At 35.1% G+C, this 19,611-nt stretch overlaps 1 long non-coding RNA gene across 1 annotated transcript; it reads right to left on the minus strand.

Annotated features, from left to right (window-relative positions):
* Nucleotides 1-3,119: 3,119 nt before the first annotated feature.
* LOC134484403 (uncharacterized) lies at nucleotides 3,120-18,681 on the minus strand. Its single transcript, XR_010061848.1, has 2 exons — nucleotides 18,593-18,681; nucleotides 3,120-3,332 (listed from the first exon to the last, which is right to left on the minus strand). It is a non-coding gene; the product is annotated as an uncharacterized LOC134484403 (long non-coding RNA).
* Between the last annotated feature and the right edge of the window lie 930 nt (nucleotides 18,682-19,611).

Genomic DNA, 19,611 nt, shown 5'->3' on the forward strand with positions numbered 1-19,611 from the left:
AGTGTTTTTACATAGGTTTATTTAGTACACATTCAGCTTATAGTTTAAGGGGAATAGTAATGGAAAACATCTTTTGATACATTTTTGGTGCCTTCACATTATTTTATACCTAAGACATTTCATTAGAATCAAGATAAAATTATTAACATCTTACTAAAATGAGAATTTTCTTTGTATAATACACAACTTATTCTTGAACTTTTTGAGACAGTGTTTCTTTTATATATCTGGCAGTACCAGAACACACTCTCTCTCTCTCTCTCTCTCTCTCTCTCTCTCTCTCTCTCTCTCTCTCTCTGTAGACAAAGCTGGCCTCGAACTTAGAGTTCTGCCTACTTGTGCTCTCCAGTGCTAATATTAATGGCCTGTGCCACCACACCCCGTGCTTTTCTCCATCTTTAACAAGCTCTTGTCTGATTATATTCCAAATCTTATGAAGTTAGTTCCCTAGAGTACCTAGAAGAAATCCAATACCAAAAATATATTTTGCATATCTAAGTTCTTCTTCCCGAGGTCCTGATTCATCTAGTCACGTAGCAAGCTCTCTGAAGGAACTGAAAACAACAAATATTTGCTTTCATTCAGGAATAAAGAAAAGGCCTCTTCACTGCACAATCTCATGATATCATGACAGAATTCTTCCAACAATACGAAGTGAAATCTCATAAAGAGACTGGTACCAGAAGCCCTAGATTCTTACCTTATATTTGGTTATGCAGAATGTGACCACCATTTCATTATAACCAGGTTTAACCCAAACATATTCTCTGCCCCAAAAATCCATTTCTACTATATAGACCTATTCAGCCATGTTCAGTTAAATTTAAGCACCGACCACACCAAAGTGAGGATTTATAAAATATCCATCAGAAACATGGGAAGAAATGCTACAAAAATAAATTTATAAAAATAAATAAACAAAAGGTCTTTTACTTGTTGTAACACAACATCTATCCATTTTCATTGTATTGATTGTTTCTGTGTATATTCACAAGCCAAGAAAATTGTATTTAAGCCAGGAAACAACTTGTGAGATTTAGTTCTCTCTATTATATAGACTATGAAGACTAAACTTAGATATCAATGCTTAATAGAAAGCCATTTTACATGTTGTGTCATTTCACTTTCTCAGATTTTTTTGTGTAATTGAAAAATATAGCTAAATCTTGTTATTTAATTTTTTCCCACTCCATTTCAACTTCTACTTTAATCCTGAGTAATAAGTCACAATGGGATCAGATTACATATATTGGCTCCATACGTATTTTTCGAAAAATTACAAGGCAAAGTTTTATATGTTGGAAAGTACACTTTTGGGAGTACATTATACTGGAAATTTAGTTCATCCTTTTTCATTAGTTTTCTCTGAATGACTCTTATTTGCTAATTTGTTTTAAATTTTTAGGTAATGGTGTGTGTTTGTTTCTGTATGTGTGTGTGAGTGCCTGTGTGTGTACACATACATACATATGTATATTTGATAATTCAAATATAATACCAGAGAAAGTTACTTTAGTGATATTGATAATTTATTGACGCAGTGAATTTTTGTATATGCTGTATATAAACTTGAAAATATTTTTTGTGTATTTTTTCAAAAGCAATTTTTAAATATGTATACTAGATCAAACATACTAATTACAGTTTTAGCTTTTTCCACACTAATTTTTTCTCATTAGATGTCTAGAAAGAAATACATGGATGGATGAATCTTATCTTAACTCCAATTTTAGGTAGAATCAATGATATATCTTTCTTTTGCTCACCTTTAGTTCACAAATTATATATTTAATTTGCTCTATTTATATTAGAAACGTGTGCCACATTATATGTATATGTATTCGTTGATAACTTCCTTCTGTCAACAAACATTAATAATGAATGATTTATATACATTATTACAAAATCTAAGAACATTCAGTTTCTTCCATAATCAACTACAATAATGGATGAATATTAGAACCATTTCCTGATTGACGCGATTAACAAAATTATTTGATGTACCATTCCTATAAACATACTACACTGGGGAAACAAGTCTTCATAGGATTAAGGGCTTTTCCTTCCAATCTTGCTGGACAGTGCATTACTCTACCACACATGTGGCTGGTATCATGGGTTCCTCATTCTGTACTCACTAGTGGGTTGTTTAATCCCCTGAATTTCTGGTGGGATCTTGTTGGTTGAAATTGTTGTTCTTCCTGGGGTTTTGCAAATCCCTTCATCTCAATAAGTATTTTTTCTAAAACCTCCATTGAAACCCCCTTGTTTAATCCAACAGTTAGCTGCAACCATACTCATTTATATCAGTAGGGATCTGTCAGAGCCTCTCAGGAGTCATCAATACCTGACTTCTATTAGCAAGGATTTGTTGGCATCACCAATAAAATCTGTATTGTGTGGCTGCATATTGGATGGATCCCTATGTGGGACAGTCTCTGGTTGACCCTTTCTTCGTCCTGCTTAACTCTTTATCATTGTATTTCCTCTCATGAATATTTTGTTCTCCCTTCTTAGAAAGAATGAAGCATCCACATTTTGAACTTCCTTCTGCCTGGGCTTCATATGACCTGTGGATTCTTTCTTATGCATTCCACACTTTTGGGTTGATACACACTTCCAATTAGTTTATAGTATTTGTGTTCTTGCCTCACACAGAATGATAATTTCTAGTTCCATCCCTAGAATTTTCTGCAAACATTGTTTTTGATAGCTTAGAAGTACAGGTGTGTAAATGCACCAAATTACCTTTATCCATTACTCTGTTGAGGGATATCTGGGTTCTTTTCATCTTCTGACAAATATGTATAATACATACATATATATATATATATATATATATATATATATATATATATATATATATACATATTGTTGCTACCATCAAACAGCATCATATGTCCTTGTTATTTGTTGGAGCATCTTTTGTGTATATACCCATGAATTGGTATTGCAGGACCCTCATGTACTACGAATTTTGTGAGAAAATTCCAGACTGATTTCCAGAGTGGTTATACCAGCTTCCAATCCCACCAACATTGGAGGAGTCTTCCTCTTTATCCACATCCTTTTAGGAATCATTTGTCAACTGAATTTATTTTTATCTTAACCATTCTGGTTGGTGTACTGTGGAATCCCAGGATTTTCTATCTTGTTTGTTTGTTTTTTTTTGGTTTGTTTTTTTGTTTTTTTTTGTTTTTGATTTCCACTTTCCTCATGGCTAAGGATGTTGATATTCCTCAGTTAAAAATTCGTTGTTTAGGGGTTGGGGATTTAGGTCAGCGGTAGAGCGCTTGCCTAGGAAGCAATGGCCCTGTGTTCGATCAACAGGTCTGAAAAAAAGAAAAAAAAAGAATTCATTGTTTAGCTCTATACACCATTTTGAAAGGACTATTTGATTCCCTGTAACATAATTCCTTGAGTCTTTGTATAGATTGAATTAGCCCTCTACCATATGTAGGATTGGAAAAGATCTTTTCTTAATTGGTTGGTTGCTCCTTTTTCCTAATGACAGTGCCCTTTGCCTTACAAAAGTTTTACAATTCTATGAATTTCCATTTGTCAAATCTTGATCTCAGAGCATAAGCCATTGGTATTATATTCAGGAAATTTCCCCAGTGCCCAAGTGTTCGAACTCTTTCGCATTTTTATTCTATTAGTGTTAGGTTATATGGTTTTATGTGGAAATCCTTGATCCACTTTGACTTAAGCTTTGTACACAGTGATAAGAATTGATTGATTTCCCTTCTTCTACATGCTAATCTCCAGTCAAAACAGCACTGTTGGGGCTGGAGAGATGGCTCAGTGGTTAAGAGCACTGACTGATCTTCCAGAGGTCCTGAGTTCAAATCCCAGCAACTACATGGCAGCTTACAACCATCCATAATGAGATCTGATGCCCTCTTCTGGTGTGTCTGAAGATAGCTAAGGTGTACTCATATAAATAAAATAAATTAAAAAAAACCAGCACGGTTTGTTGAAAATGCTATCTATTATCCATGGATGCTTTTGGCTCCTTTATCAAATATCAAGTTACTGGTGTTTGCCTTCATTTCTGGGTCTTCACTTGTATTCCATTGATCTGGGTATCTGTCTCTGTATCATAACCATTAAATTTTTATCATTATTTTTCTGTTATACAGTTTGTGGTAAGGGATAGTGATTCCCAAGGAAGTTCTTTTATTGTTGAGGATAGTTTTCTCTATCATGGTGTTTTGTCATTCCAAATGAGTTTTCAAATTGCTCTTTCTAAATCTATAAAGAATTGAGTTGGAATTTTGATGGCGATTGCCTTGAACATGTTGATCGCTTTTGGCAAGTTGTAGATATTGGCAATATTAACTCTACCAATCCATGAGCATGGAAAAACTTCCCATCTGAGATTGTCTTCAATTTTTTTCTTCACAGACTTGAAGTCCTTGTCATACAGACCTTTTACTTGCTTGGTTAGAGTCACACTGAAGTATTTTTTTATTATTTTTAAATAATGTTGCCGTCGTCATATCCCAAATTTCTTCTATACCTGTTTATCCTTAAAGTAGAGGAAGGGTACTGATTTGTTTCAGTTAATTTTATATCCAGCCACTTTCCTGACGTTGTTTATTGGCTGAAGGAGTTCTCTGGTTGAATTTTTGGGGTCACTAAAATATACTATCGTATCATGTACGAATCGTGATATTTTGACTTCTTGAATTCCCTTTGTTCTCCTTTTGTTGTCTAATTTCTGTGAATAAGATTTCCAATACTATATTAAAGATGTAAGTTGATATTGGGCAACCTTTTCTATTCCCTGATTTTTGTTGAATTGCTTCAAGGTTCTCTTGATTTAGGTTGATGTTGGCTACTCGTTTTTTTAATATTGCTTTTATTATTTTTATGTATGACCTTGAATTTATGATATGTACCAAATCTTTTAACATGAAGACGTACTGATTGTTTTCATTTTTGTCAGCATCTAAGTGACCATAGGTGTTTGCATTCATTTCTGGATTTCAAGGCTAGGATATCCGGTAAAACTTTCACTTACCATGAATGGAGAAACCAAGATGTTCCATGACAAAGCCATATTTACAAAATATCTTTTGACAAATCCAACCCTACATTGGATAATAGTTGGAAGCTTCCAACACAAGGAAGGAAACTACAACGTAGGAAAAAGTAGGGAATTTATCTTTCAACAAACCCAAAAGATGATAGCCACCCAAACGTAATTCCTTTTCTAACAATAAAAATAACTGGAAACAACAATACATTTTATTTAATATCTCTTATCATCCATGGACTTATTTCTCCAATAAAAAGATATAAACTAAGGGATTGGATACATAAAGAGGACCGTACAATTTGCTTCATACAAGAAACACACCTTACTTATATAGACAGTCACTATCTCAAGGTAAAAGGCTGGAGAGAAATTCCAAGCCAATGGTTCCAAGGAACAAAACGGAATAGCCTTTCTAACATAGAACAAAATTGATTTTCAACCAAAAGATATCAAAAATTATAAGGAAGGACAAAATAATTGTCAAAGAAAAAATAATACTAAGATAAACTATCAATTCTAAACATCTATGTTTCAAATGGTAGGGCACCTAAATTCACAAAAGAAACATCACTAAAGCTCAAAGCATATATTGCCCCCCAAAAAATAATAGTGGAAGACTTCAATACTCCATGTTCATAAATGGATCATTTGTGGAATCTCAAACTAAACTGATACAGTAAAAATAACAGAAAGTATTATTCAATGGATTTAACAGATATTGAAAGAACATTTCATCCTAAAACAAGAGATTATACCTTTTTCTCTACACCTCAAAGTAACTTCTCCAAACTTAACCATATACTCAGTCACTAAACAGTTCTCAATAGATACCAGAATATTGAAATAATCCCATGGACCCTATCAGATTACCATGGACTAGGTCTGTTGTTCAATACTTTCTTATTTTTATATTTGTTTTTATTATAAATATTTTCTTTATGTGGTATTTTTTGAAACATCCTCTTTCTTGATGGTTTGGAACTGTGCAATCCATTTTGGGTTTAACCTAATAGTAATCCTTCCATTTTTTCCTCTATAGTAGCAAGAGTGAGAGCTCCATTCCATTCTTGTTTTATATACTACATTTTGAGTGAACTCTTTGGGCACACAGTGCAATTAATGTTTTTCCTCTTTACTTAAATATATATTATTATTATCTCATCTTACTAATTTGTAGTTTGATAATAACATTTTTAATATCATGGTTCCTGAATAGATCTTTTGATCTCATTTTGTTCATATTTTATCGCTATTTTAAATGGATTTTTCTTTGTGAATTCTTTCTGTCTTTAAGTATATTTGTGTCTTTATGTGATTTTATTATTTTTTATCAATGAAAAAATGCAAATTATTTACAATAGCAGCCATACAGGAAGGGGAACACACGAGTTAGTTAGCTAATTGTATAGTATGGATTGCTTATTAAAAAATAAAAATCTCTGAAACAAAGGACAGTGATGAATTTCACACTATCCTCCCCCAATGATCCCAGCATACAATAATGCCCAGTAATGGCCTGAGGTTATGTGCTGTTGGGAAATAGTTTATGGAAGAATAAACCCACAAACCAGAAAATTTAAAGAAAGACTTTCTTCCTTACACAAAGATACATAATAGGATTACAGGGTGGTCAATACAATTAATTGAAGAAGATGTAAAGAAGTATGTTGTTATAAGAAAGTGAGGACAAGGGAAAAATTTCAAACCACTGTCAACTATACCATGGTGAACATTTGTACCCAAAAAGTTGTTTGTGTCAGAACAATAACACCTGGATTGAACCCACCTTTTATCTACACAGAGTGGGGAGCTATGGCCCTAATGGAAACAATGAAGACAGAAAACAAAAAGAATAGCAAAAGGGGGAATTAAAATAAGCAATCCTGTAATGCAAACTACCACAGACATCTTTATGTTCTAACCAGAAATTGCAGGAAAACTAAAGTCATATTTGAGCGCCCTATCTAATGCTAAGAGTGAGCAAGCCATGGTCTTTCTCCCTTTCATATTTTTCAAGTTCTTTACAGAAACAATAATCTCAGACTGCTTTTTCCATGATTTATTAAAGGGTTTTATAGGCCTCAGGTATTAAGGAATCATTTAAAAGTATTTTTAGCTACTTACATGGTTTTATTAACATTCTCAAACTTCTTGGACTAAGATTCCAAAGTGTAACTAGGTCCAACCCTGAGCTGTAAAACTATAACAAGGCAATAATAACAGATATTGTCAAGGACCAATCATTATAGCACTATACTATTGAGTACATTGATCCAAATTAATTCAAATAGCTCAAGACAGAAGTTAGAAAAAAAGGTTAGAAATGTGGTGAAGAATCAACTCCTTCCTTCTGTATGCAGCATCTATGGTTCTGCATTAAGTCCTAAGAGGCAGTATCCAAGTAGCAATGAGAGGAAATAACTCAGGCAAGACAGGGAGATAAACTAGCATGGCGGGTGTATGTAAGAGAAAAACTTAGACATGAAAATGTCCTGTAATTTTAAAAAGAGGTTTTTTTTCATTATTTTCTCATTCCAATCGAAACAGAGATCCATGAATATTTTTCCCGTAAGGCTTCCATAAAAGAGGTAAAACAAAAACCAACATAAACATTAAAAGTTTGAAAATAAAACCAACAAAAAAAAAAAAGAACTTGTGTATGTTTCATAGCAGGAACACTGGTAAATGAGCTAAATCTGTTCAAGATGAAACCTAGAGTGCCAAGCAGGAACTAGAATTAAGAGCTGCAAGAGATAGGCAGGGTAGCAGTGACAGGAACATGGCCAGGCCCGAGAGATAAGGCTGGTCCTTTACAGGGGCACAGAATGAGGTAAGAGAACATTTCAAATAAAGCAGCACCTTTCCTTTATGCTCACCTCAGTAATCCCATCCTCCAATAACCCCCATTTAGGGACTAAAACAGAAGAGTTATGGTATGTATGTCCCTCACTTCCCGTTTATTTTTAACCCTGCCCCCAAAGTCAGGAAGCTCCAAATTTTCTAACTTCCAAAAACAAAAATACAGCCCCAGGTATAAGGAGGTCCTGAGGACCAAGTGACAACTGCAAAATGTGAGAGTAGAGAAGGTGGAAACGTCTCATTCAACATAGCAGAAGTTTGACGGCCCAAGCTAAGAAGGGAAAAGGCAACCATATCAGGTAAACAAGGTCTGCTTCTCATAACATTTAACACATTTATACTATTTTTCCTTTATAAAAGAAATAAATTATTTGGGCTTACATTCAAGAATATCAGAGTCAGTGATGGATGATATCAAAGCAAAGATACACAGGCAGAGGTTGCTGAAAGATTACATCTCAAACCACAACAGGAAAGTGGAGAAAACTAGATTGAAATAGCTTCAGTCCTTTGAAACCTCAAAGCCTACCCCTAACTACATACCCCTGCAACAAGGACATACTACCTCGTGAGATTGCAATTTTTGGGCATTTACTTTATTCTAAACTATACTTAGTTCAAATCAATTTCCAGGTCAATCTTCATTTTGAATGAAGCTGATTTATCCTGCAATGTGTCTGTACCATCTTCTCTTCCTAATATTGGCTTTCATCATGGTGATAATAGATAGTTCTGGATGCATAGAGGATGTTTTTATTCCTATATATCTCTCCCTTTATGTACTATATATGTAGTGACATTTCAATGAGTTTCATTTGGAGAAGGTATAAGTGATTGTGCTTAAATATACGGTTTAAACCTCTATTGACATTTTTTAGAAAATATCAGGTATCCATTCTTTGTTAATAATTTCTTCTCTCAAATGATAAACAAACAATAAAATTTTACTCTAATCAAAATAATTCTCTATAATTTTAATATCCAAAGATACAGAAGAACATTAATATAATGTGGAATATTAAATCATCTGAAATGCATGTTCATTTATTTAAGAATAGGGAGAATCATTGAGATGTTTCTGGAACATAATATAGGAAAAAAATACAGAAAGCATTGAATAAATAGTGGCAGAAGACCAGGGCCATTTTATTAAATGTAGTTTACCTTCAGATCCACTGCTTTCTTTTATTTAGTAAAAATTCAATTTTTTTTTCTTTTCTTTTTTTCGGAGCTGGGGACCGAACCAAAGGCCTTGCTAAATCCGCTGAGCTAAATCCCCAACCCAGTAAAATTCAATTTAAATTCTCTCTTTCAGTATTTTTCATCCTGTCATTGACTCTACTTTCAAAGCTCTATCCCATAACTAGCCTGATTGTTAAATTTAAAACCAAGAATTTTGCATGTGTCAATCACTTTCTGCATTTCCTTATTTGTGGTTTACTCTGTTCCCAATGGCTATGTTGTGTTGAAGTCATGAAGAATTTCTGGCTCATTTGATGAAAATTTTCTGAAAGCATATGTTGTTCATAGTTGTAAAATGCTGTGCATATGTTTACTAGTACTGTATATTATAGATAAAAATCATATGAATAAGGAATTTTTGATTGAATATCATAACACACTAAAAAGCTAAAGGGAAAACATAGAAGCGCTAGGTATTTATTATATATTTTTACTCTTCTAGAGTTTGCAACTTTACAAAATATGAGTAAATCAATTCTTTCTGTGAAATTCATATTCATGAGCTTTATATTCTAATCAAACTGCTGTGTCAGCTCTCATGAAGTTGGATTAAATGCTAATTGTAATCCAAAATGTTTGTAGTAAGTAAATGGGAAAATTATTTGACTGCATGTATTAAACAAGCATGTAATGTAAGCATAGGTTTGCTCTTAATGAAATAAGAACTACCAGATATTATGTGAAAAATACATCTATTAAATAATTTTTTGTTATATTAATTCATGGTCTGATTAATGGCTTTAATCACCAAACCTTGAACAGTAAGTAGGGATTTTTTGTGAGTTAGAGGTTCTCTCAAGCATCTTCAAGTAAATCGATCCAAAATATATTCCTTTAAAATTCTCCTAAATACACTTATCATAAAATTTCCACATCAGAGTAAATAACTCCAAAAATTTTCATTTGCTCAAAACAAGACATTGTCTTTCTTTTCTTCCTGCCCTCCCCATAATCAGTCTACTACCAAACTCATAAATTTCCAGCATAGCTCTCTGATTCATATCTTTTTCATTATCACTGACAGTACTTCCAGATTGACTTCAAAAACATCCTTCAAATCATTCTCTGTATTATTTCATAATACATAAGTAACCAGAGTCCCTTACTATATACATAGTGAGTTTAGAAAACTTATTTAAAACTATTCAATGATTTCTAAGACATTTTCAGTAAACAAAAATTATATGTCTAATATTGTTTCTATATTCCCATATGTGACATTGTCTAAGTTTCAGCTTTATTTGGACCACTCTTCTTTCTCTTAATCAATACAAACAACTCTCATATTTACTTTTTGGATATGTCTAGGTCTTTGTCCTTTTATCGACCTTGTATTTACTGTGATTTTGCACAAATATAGTTCAATTATATTTCATCAATTTTAACTTAAATGTCACTTCCTTAGGACAATCTCCATGACCTTATTTCTAAAATAGGTTCTTCAACTAGTTGCATACAATCAACTCCAACACACTGATTTATGCATTCATTTCTTTCTTTTTTCTTATATCTTAATGCAATTTTTATAAAAGAAAGCTCATAATACTTTTTATTCATTCCTAATCTATACCACTATTATGTAGCCTGGTACATTAATGGAGATTTATTATTTATTACATGATTCAGTAAGTTGTAAAAATAAACTTTATACTATTCTTCGTTTTAATGAATATGCATTGCATGCATTGGTTAAACCATCATGAAGTAATTATGTGAGTTCATAAATATATTACAATTCAATGACCTAGATGACATTGCCTAAACATTTTTATTTGTCAATGATAGTCTGTTTCATATTCAACAGCAATGCTTTGTTGACTGAGCAATTATCTCAGCTAGGAATACATTTGACATGAAAGAATAAGATACCTAATTTTAATTCATAGGACCCATGTAAAAGGACCAGGTGCCATTCATCTGTGGTCCCATCTCTGAAGATACAAAGAGATGATCATTTCTAGGGACTTACTGGTCGTGGAGTCAAATTTCATTTGTGAGCTGTTTCAGGAAAAGATTAAAAACAAAGAGGAACCAAAGCTGTGTTTCCTGAACCTGTACCTCATCTCTCTGTCTCCATGTCCCACCAGGAAATGGCTGGACTTCCAGGAGTGCTGACACACTCAAGGTCACTGGAGAGACTACCACTCTTTAGAGGGAACTGCCTGGAGCCGTCAGAACCCAGGAACAGATGGGCAGTCTGTTATAGGATATTCTTGGTTTCTCTCTTGGTTCCATGCAGCTGAACCTGATCCACAGCTCTTGGTACACAAGATCCTTCAGGAGACAGCTGGTCTCCTGGAATGCTGACACACCGGCTTACAGGAGGATCAATGTATTGTCAGAGACAGTAAAACCAGCTAACCCCAAAGAAAACGAGATGGAGAGAAGGAACAAAAATGTCAACCTATGCTACTATGAAAATTCAAAACTACATAGATGGAGATACCAAGATATGCCACGACAATAGCAAATTTACAAAATATATTTCCACAAATCCAGTCCTTCCAAAGAAAATAGATCTAAAATTCCAGCACAAGGAGGGAAACCACTCCCCACACAAAGCAAGAAAGTAATCTACTTTGAAAAAACACAAAAGAAGTTAAAGAAGATAGCCACAGAAACATAATTTGACATCTAACAAAAAATGTAATAGAAAAAAGCAACAATTGGTCCCAAATATCACTGAACATCAAAGGACTCAATTCTACATAAAAAGCACACACTAACTGACTGTTTGTAAAAGAAAAGGCTTGTTCCTCTAAACGAGCCTAAGCCTGCACTGCTATTAAGAAATGACCTTTTCTAGGGGTTGGGGATTTAGCTCAGTGGTAGAGCGCTTGCCTAGGAAGCGCAAGGCCCTGGGTTCGGTCCCCAGCTCCGAAAAAAAGAACAACAAAAAAAAAAAAAGAAATGACCTTTTCTGACCCATGGTAAGGAGAAACCTGCCTGCACTTTCTGTTCTTTCAAGCTTTTTCTCTTTTCCCCTTCTCCTCTGCATTCTGCAGATTTGCCCCTTATGTTACGTATACTGTCTAAGTTATTCCTCCTCTACATTTCTTCTCAGCTCCCATCTTTTTGGCTCAGTTCTACTAAACTCAGTTCTCCATACCTCAAAGCTGACTTTTCAGCTCAGCCCCTCTCCAGCCCAGTCCATCTGTGTCTGTCCTTCCAGTTCAGTCCTTCTCTCTCAGTCCTTCTATGTGCCTTCTCTTTCTCCTCAGCACTTAAACATATTTCAGAATACATGATCACATGTTACAATGCTCATCACAAGTTCATATGAAAGATCAAATAATAAACTGAAATATAATTTACAACCAAGAATGTTTACATGAATATCCATCAGGAATAATTATCTGGCTCAACACTCATCACCAGTGTCATCTCCACAGGTTGACTGAAGATCCAAAACCATAGTTGTTAGTGAAGTTATACATAGACAAACCCAATCAATATCTTATCCTCTGTCCTTGCACCTGTTACAAATCGTTTGCTCTCTTTTTATGACTCTTGATAACTGTTTTACAACATCTTGGAATGTGTTCTGAGTAGGAGAAAGTCTGTTTACTATCTCAGAACAATTAACTGGTGCCACCTGGGAGACTGGTGGGAGGCTGCAATTTTGATTATTATGAAGAGACTTATAGCAGTCCCACTATAAAAGATCTTACTAACCATTCATATAATTTTAGGAATTATTGTAGGATCATTATTAAGACTAAAGAATCCATCTATTTGTCTGTATAGCATCACTACAGGACACTACAACTTTTTAGGCCTGCAGAGGTCTGCTCCAAAGGGGTGTGATATTACTCAATAATTGTTATATATGTCTAATATTAACAACAAGAATAGCATTTCAATAGCAGGAAACTTTCCGAAAATGAATCTCTTACAGCCTTGTTTAATAAGGGCGAACCATTTGTGGATTATAAAATAATCTGATGTCGATGCCTGCATCAACAGAATGTGAATATCGGGCGTAGGTCTGCAGGATTGAAATAAATCATGTACACAGGTCATCCGATTTCAGCGAGTGCCACCAAGGATTTACAGAGATCTCCTTCAATATCCCAGGCAAAAGCCAAGGAAAACAACAAGGTAGGTGAAAATACCCAAAGAGGAAAACAGGAAAAGTCTATGTGGTTAAAGATCAGGCCCAATCAGGTACATAAACAACTTCTTGACAACAACAAGCAGGAAGGATCAGTGGGGAGGAAGGTTGCCATGGAAAATTCCAGCCACAAATCAGGGACTAAGAGCAGCTCCCAAGGGTGTAAACAATTTCTTGCTAGAGCAGGCTAAAAGGCTCAATGAGGGGGCAGGGTAACAACCACTTAGGGCCCAACAATCCTTGGCAGTCCATCTGAGGATGATCACCTGCTAGTTAGTAGCTTGTCCTGTTGTGGCTCCTGACACTTTCTTCTCAGCCCCACATGGTACCTTCTCCAAAAATGACAATATTATCCATCACAAAACAGGCCTTAACAGATACAAGAAGATTGAATTAATCCCATGCATCCTATGATCACTATAGACTAAGAATGGTCTTCTATAACAACAAGAACAACCAAAGTCCCACATGTACATGGTAGCTGAAGAATGATTTACTCAATGAGAACTTGTTCAAAGATGAAATAAAGGAAAAAATTAAAGACTTTTTAGAATTTAATGAAAAGGAAGGCATAACTTGGGAACACAAAAAAGCAATGCTAAGAGGAAAACTCATAGCTCTGAGAGCCTCCACAGAGAAATTGGAGCTATGATACACTAGTACTTAGTACTTTGACAGAACACCTGAAATCTCAGAACCATTAAAATCCAAATACACCAAGATGGCTAGACAACATGATATAATCAAACTCAGGACTGAAATCAACCAAGTAGAAACAAAAGGAAATATATAAAGAATCAACAAAACCAGGGGCTGGTTCTTTGAAAAAACCAGAAGATAGGTAAATTCTTAGTATTCAAATTAAAAAAAAATCAGAAGTAAAATAGAGATATATCCATAGAAAATGAGGAAACTCAAAAATTATCAGATCCTACTATAAAAGCCTATACTTAACAAAATGGGAAAGTAAGGATTAAATGGATAAGTTTCTAGACAGATACAAGGTTCCAAAGTTGAATCACGATCAGATAAACCATCTAAATACTCCCATAAAACCTAAAGAAGTAGAAGCAGTCATTAAATGTCTCCCAACCAAAAGATCCCAGGACCAGAAAGGTTTAGTACAGAATTCTCTCAGACGTTCATAGAATACCTAGTACCAATATTCTCCAAATTATTCCAAAAACTAGAAATAGAAGGAACACTACACAATTTCTTCTCTGAAGCCACAGTTATGCTTATAACTAAAGCAAACAAAGATCCAACAAAGAAAGAGTATTTCAGACCAATTTATTCATGAATATCCCTGCAAAAATTCTCAGTAAATTTGTTGCAAGCCAAATCCAAGAACACATCAAAACAATGATCCATCATGAACAAGTTGGCTTCATTCTGGAGATACAGGGATGGTTCAATACATAGAACCTGATCATTAATCAACCTAAGCCCATTATAAAAGCAAATTCAAAGAAAACAAAACAAGCAATCATCTCATTAGATGCTAAGAAAGCATTATATAGAACCTACCCCTTCATGTTAAAAGTCTTGGAAATATCATAAATTCAAGGACCATACTGAACTCAGTAAAAACAATATACAGCAAACCAGTAGCCAACGTCAGACTAAATGGAGAGAAATTTAATGCACTCCCACTAAAATCAGTAAGTAGAAATGGATACCCACTCTTCCCTACCTTTTCAATATAGTATTCGAAGTCGTAGCCCAATTAATTAGAAACAATTGGCGGTAAAGGGATACATATTGCAAAGGAAGTATTCAAAATGTCACAATATGCAAAGGATGTGACCTGACAAATTCCACCAGTGATCTTCTAAGCCTGATAAACCACTTTAGCAGAGTGGCAGAGTATAAAATTAATTCAAAAAATCAGTAGCCTTCCTCTACACAAAAGAGAAACAGGCTGAGAAAGAAATTACAGAAATGACACCCTTGACAATAGTGAAAACCATATAAAATACCTCAGTGTGACTCTAACCAAGCAAGTGAAAATATATATGAAAAGAACACAAGTCTCTGAAGAAATAAATTGAAGATCTTAGAAATTAGAAAGATCTCCAATGTTCATGTATTGGCAGAATTAATATTGTAAAAATGGCCATTTTGCAAAAAGCAACCTTCAGATTCAATGCAATCCCCATCAATATTCAGACTCAAATCTTCACACACACATAGAAATGGCAGTTTGCTAGTTGCTAACATTAAACTAAATGGGGAGAAATTTGAAGCAATCCCACTAAAATCAGGTACTAGACAAGGCTGCCCACTCTCTTCCTACTTATTCAATATAGTACTTAAAGTTATAGCCAGAGCAATCAGACAACAAAAGGAGGTCAAGGGGACACAGATCAGAAAAGAAGAAGTCAAAATTTTACTTAAAAAAAAAGAAAAGAAAAAAAGTGAAGTCTCTTGCTTTAGAGAGATGTACTGTGTAAAGGTTTAAACTGTGTCACAGGAGACACTCCTGGAAAGGGCACCCTCAAACCTGGTCAATGTAAGGAAAGCTGTTTAGCAGTTAGGCAATGGCAGTTGGCAGTGAAATCATCATTAGGCATCCCTGAAAAATATGTTGTATCCTGGAGATCCCTAGATTCTTCTGTGATGTCACAAGTGTTGACCTGACTGCAACTGCCTCTCAGATATTACTTCAGTACCTCTAGGGTTTACTAATTGGCCTCTAATGCATTGTAAACAGCCATTTGGGAGGGAGAACACAGAGGATGAAGAGATCACACATGGGGAGTGGGAAGCTAGTCTTCTGTCTTGGTATAAAAAAAGGAAGAAATACGTGGACAATGGGAAAGCTCCTTGAGTCTTGGGTAGGGATTGAGTAGATTCACTGAAGTGATAGCCTTGATCTGAGCCTTCCACATATGGGAATCAGTTTCTGTGATTCTCTCAGTAGTATCTCACTTCCCTGCTTGTTATTTTTCTTGGAAATAAGTTAGTTTATAAAATCCATTTCTTTATTCCATTAGCCAGATATTGGGAAGGTCACTATAGTTTTTCCTGAGAGCTCATAGCTTTTATCCTTTTGTCAAGAAGGAAAAGGTCCTAAGGAAGAAAGAAAGGCAAGTATTGTGTCATCAGCACAGAATAAACTCCTCCATGCATTGGATTCTAATAATGCAGTTTGTGTCTGGCACTGATATCTGTGAGGGACAAGTGCTTCTAGATGAGACTTCATCATATCAGTCTTTCCACTAGTATTACTCTGACTATTATTCCCCGATAGTAACCTCTTAAATTCTGAGTCAATAGGTGTGATTAGCTGGCAGATTTCTTTTCTTTTCTTTCTTTCATTTTTTAAAATTTTAACAAATTATTGCTTTTTAAATTGGAAATTTCTAAATTTACATTTAAAATATTATTTCCTTTCCCATTTTTCTGACTATATGATCTCTTACCAGTCCCCTTACACTACTCTTACAACTCCCCTTACTGTCCCTGGACATTCATTTGAACTGGGAGTCAAACCTAGGCAGTACCAAGGGTTCTCCTTCCATTGTTAACCAACAAGGCCATCCTCTTCAACATATGCAGTTGGAGCCATAGGTCTATTCATGTACAATCTTTGAATATTGGTCTACTACCAGGAAGCTCACTTTCATTGGCATTGTTGTTCTTATGGGGTTGAAAGCACCTTCACCTCTTCTAATCCTTTCTCAAAATCTTCCAAGAAGAAGTCCCTTTTTCAGTTCACTGGTTTTCCACTAGAGTTCTTGTTGTGGTTTGCCCTGAAGTTATCTGTGTTTGATGCTAATTCTACTGCCCCAAGGTCAGCTGCATAGTACTGTACTCAGAACTCAGTTGACATCACCAGTACCACCTCACTATTGAATTTGTAAAGTTTATGTGAGTGGCAGGAACAGCATAGAAGGAGGGTTAGCATGGGAGGGGAAGGAAGAATGGGCGGGAGAGAAGTTTGAAGGAAGAGGGGGAAACTAGAGGAAAAAAGAGAGAAAGGAATATGACAGAGTGAGAAGCCATGGTAGGTGAATTTAAGATTCTGCTCTGTGTATTTACATGTCATTATTAATGTTCCTAAGGGATAGATGGTACCAGGCTTTATATGTTTAAGTTGGCTTTTATATCTAATAAACTGTATCAAAGATTATTGTGTTGTGCATTCTTTATGAGAGGGTTGTGTATAGGAAATGGTGCTCGACAGGAAACATTGGGTAGCCGAGGAGTGGGAATGTGTTTCTGCCAATATATCTAGCAGAGAAATTCAGACACTTCAGTGCCAGAGTTAGCAGGGTAAAAAACAACTTTACTTTTTTATTTTTTATATTTTTACAATGACACATTCACTTCTGTATTTGATATGCTCTAGCTGTGTATCTCAAGAAATATCTATATCCTTGTTCCTGACAGAATGCTCTTCGTAGCTTCATCAATCTTATATAGTTTTGGTGAGTGATGTATACACACACACACACACACACACACACACACACACACACACACAAACACACACACACGGGTGGCTCCTACCGCTATGAGGAATGAGGATAGGTGGAATTTTCACATGGTTTCTGTGAACAAATTCAAGAATGGAGAATCCACAAATGACCATGCCAAAGATTCCCTCCTGTTTTTATGAACATACTGAAGGTGAGGTTTCACTGCACCTCAAGCAATTCCTCTCCCTGCCCTTTCTCATATCTTATTATTCCATAAATAAAGAATCATGGTAAAACACCCAAAACCCTTATGTCTGGCCCTGGGAACACAATGAGGTAGATAATGCAGAACTGATATCAAATGGGACAAAAGAACCGAATTCTATAGTCCATGCTGTCCTTTGCTTTGCTGATGAATGGCAATTTTTACCTAAAATATGTATTTGAGACTTTATATTTTCAAGTAGGTACACAATATTTACACTGTTATATTCACTCTATAGCTGGGCCACATTTGTTGCCAAAATCATTGCAGAAAATGGAATTGGAAAACAGAATTTTTGAGTACTCATTCAGCAAGATTTATAATGTCCTGTATCATGAAATTTACAGTAAGAAAGTGAAGTACAATATTCATTCAATTTAAGGTCTGTAGGGAAAATACTGGCCTTTGGGAAACAGAGAAAATCTACAAAATTGAACTGTATTTCATGAAATGTACCTGAGAGTAAAATTATTATCCAGAATTATTCTCCTCTACTCCATGTTACAAGATCTTTTCTACCCATTCCAATCCCTTGAATACATTTTTCAATTCAAAGCATGTAACCACTAATGGAGCAAAGAGAAGTCTGTAGCTTTAGAGAGATGGAGTACATAAAGGTTTCCATTGAATCACAGGAGACATACCAGGAAAGGGCACCCTCAAATCTGGTCAATGTAAGGAAAGCTGTTCAGCAGGTAGGCCATGGCAGGTCTCAGTGACATCATCATTTAGCCCTCCCTGAAAGATCTCATGTAACCCGGAGATTCCTAGCTTCTTCTGTGATGTCACAAGTGTTGTAATGACTGGAACTCCCTCTCAGATATTCCTTCAGTACCTCGAAGGTTTACTAATTGGCATCTAATTCAGAGGAAACAGCCATTTTTGAGAGAGAACAAAGATAATGAAGAGATCAGAGATTGGTATAAGGAAGCTTCCCTTCTGTTTGGTATTTAAATTGGAAAAAAAAACGTGGTCCTTGGGAAATCTCAGTGAGTCCTTGGTAGGGTTGAGTGATATCATTGAACTGATAGCATTGATCTGAGCCTTCCACATATGGGTATCAGGAGCTGGGAACCTCTCAGAAGCATCTGGACTTCCACGATATTATGCTTCCTGGATGTCAGAGAGTTTATATCATTCATTTCTTTATTCCAAAAGCCAAGTGATGGGAAGGGAACAGTTGTTTGCCTGAGGGTGCATGGCCTTTATTCATTTTGACAAGAAGAAAAAGGACTTAAAGAAGACAGGAAGGACAAGTATTGTATCCCTATCTCTGAGTAAACTCTTCCATGCTTTGGATATCTATAGTGGAGTTTCTGTCTGACACTTATATCTGGGAGAGAGAAGTGTTTCAAATTTGGACTTCATCATCTCAGTTTTTCCACTAGTATTATTCCGACTATAATTCGCTGACAGGGACCCTTTGGATTACTGAGTCAATAGGTCTGATTAGCTGCTAATTTTCTTTTCTTTTCTTTCTTTACTTTTTTTAGCAAATTTTATAGCTTTTTTAATTCGATATTTCTATATTTACATTTCAAATGTCATTTCCTTTCCCAATTTCCTGCCTATAAGATTCGTAAGTGGCCCTTTTACCCTTCTTCTATAACCCCTTAACTGTGCTTTGACATTCCCTTGAACTAGCAGTAAAAACTAGGGAGAA

The sequence above is a fragment of the Rattus norvegicus genome, chromosome Y (assembly GCF_036323735.1).
Source record: "Rattus norvegicus strain BN/NHsdMcwi chromosome Y, GRCr8, whole genome shotgun sequence".
NCBI classification, from domain to species: Eukaryota; Metazoa; Chordata; class Mammalia; order Rodentia; family Muridae; genus Rattus; species Rattus norvegicus.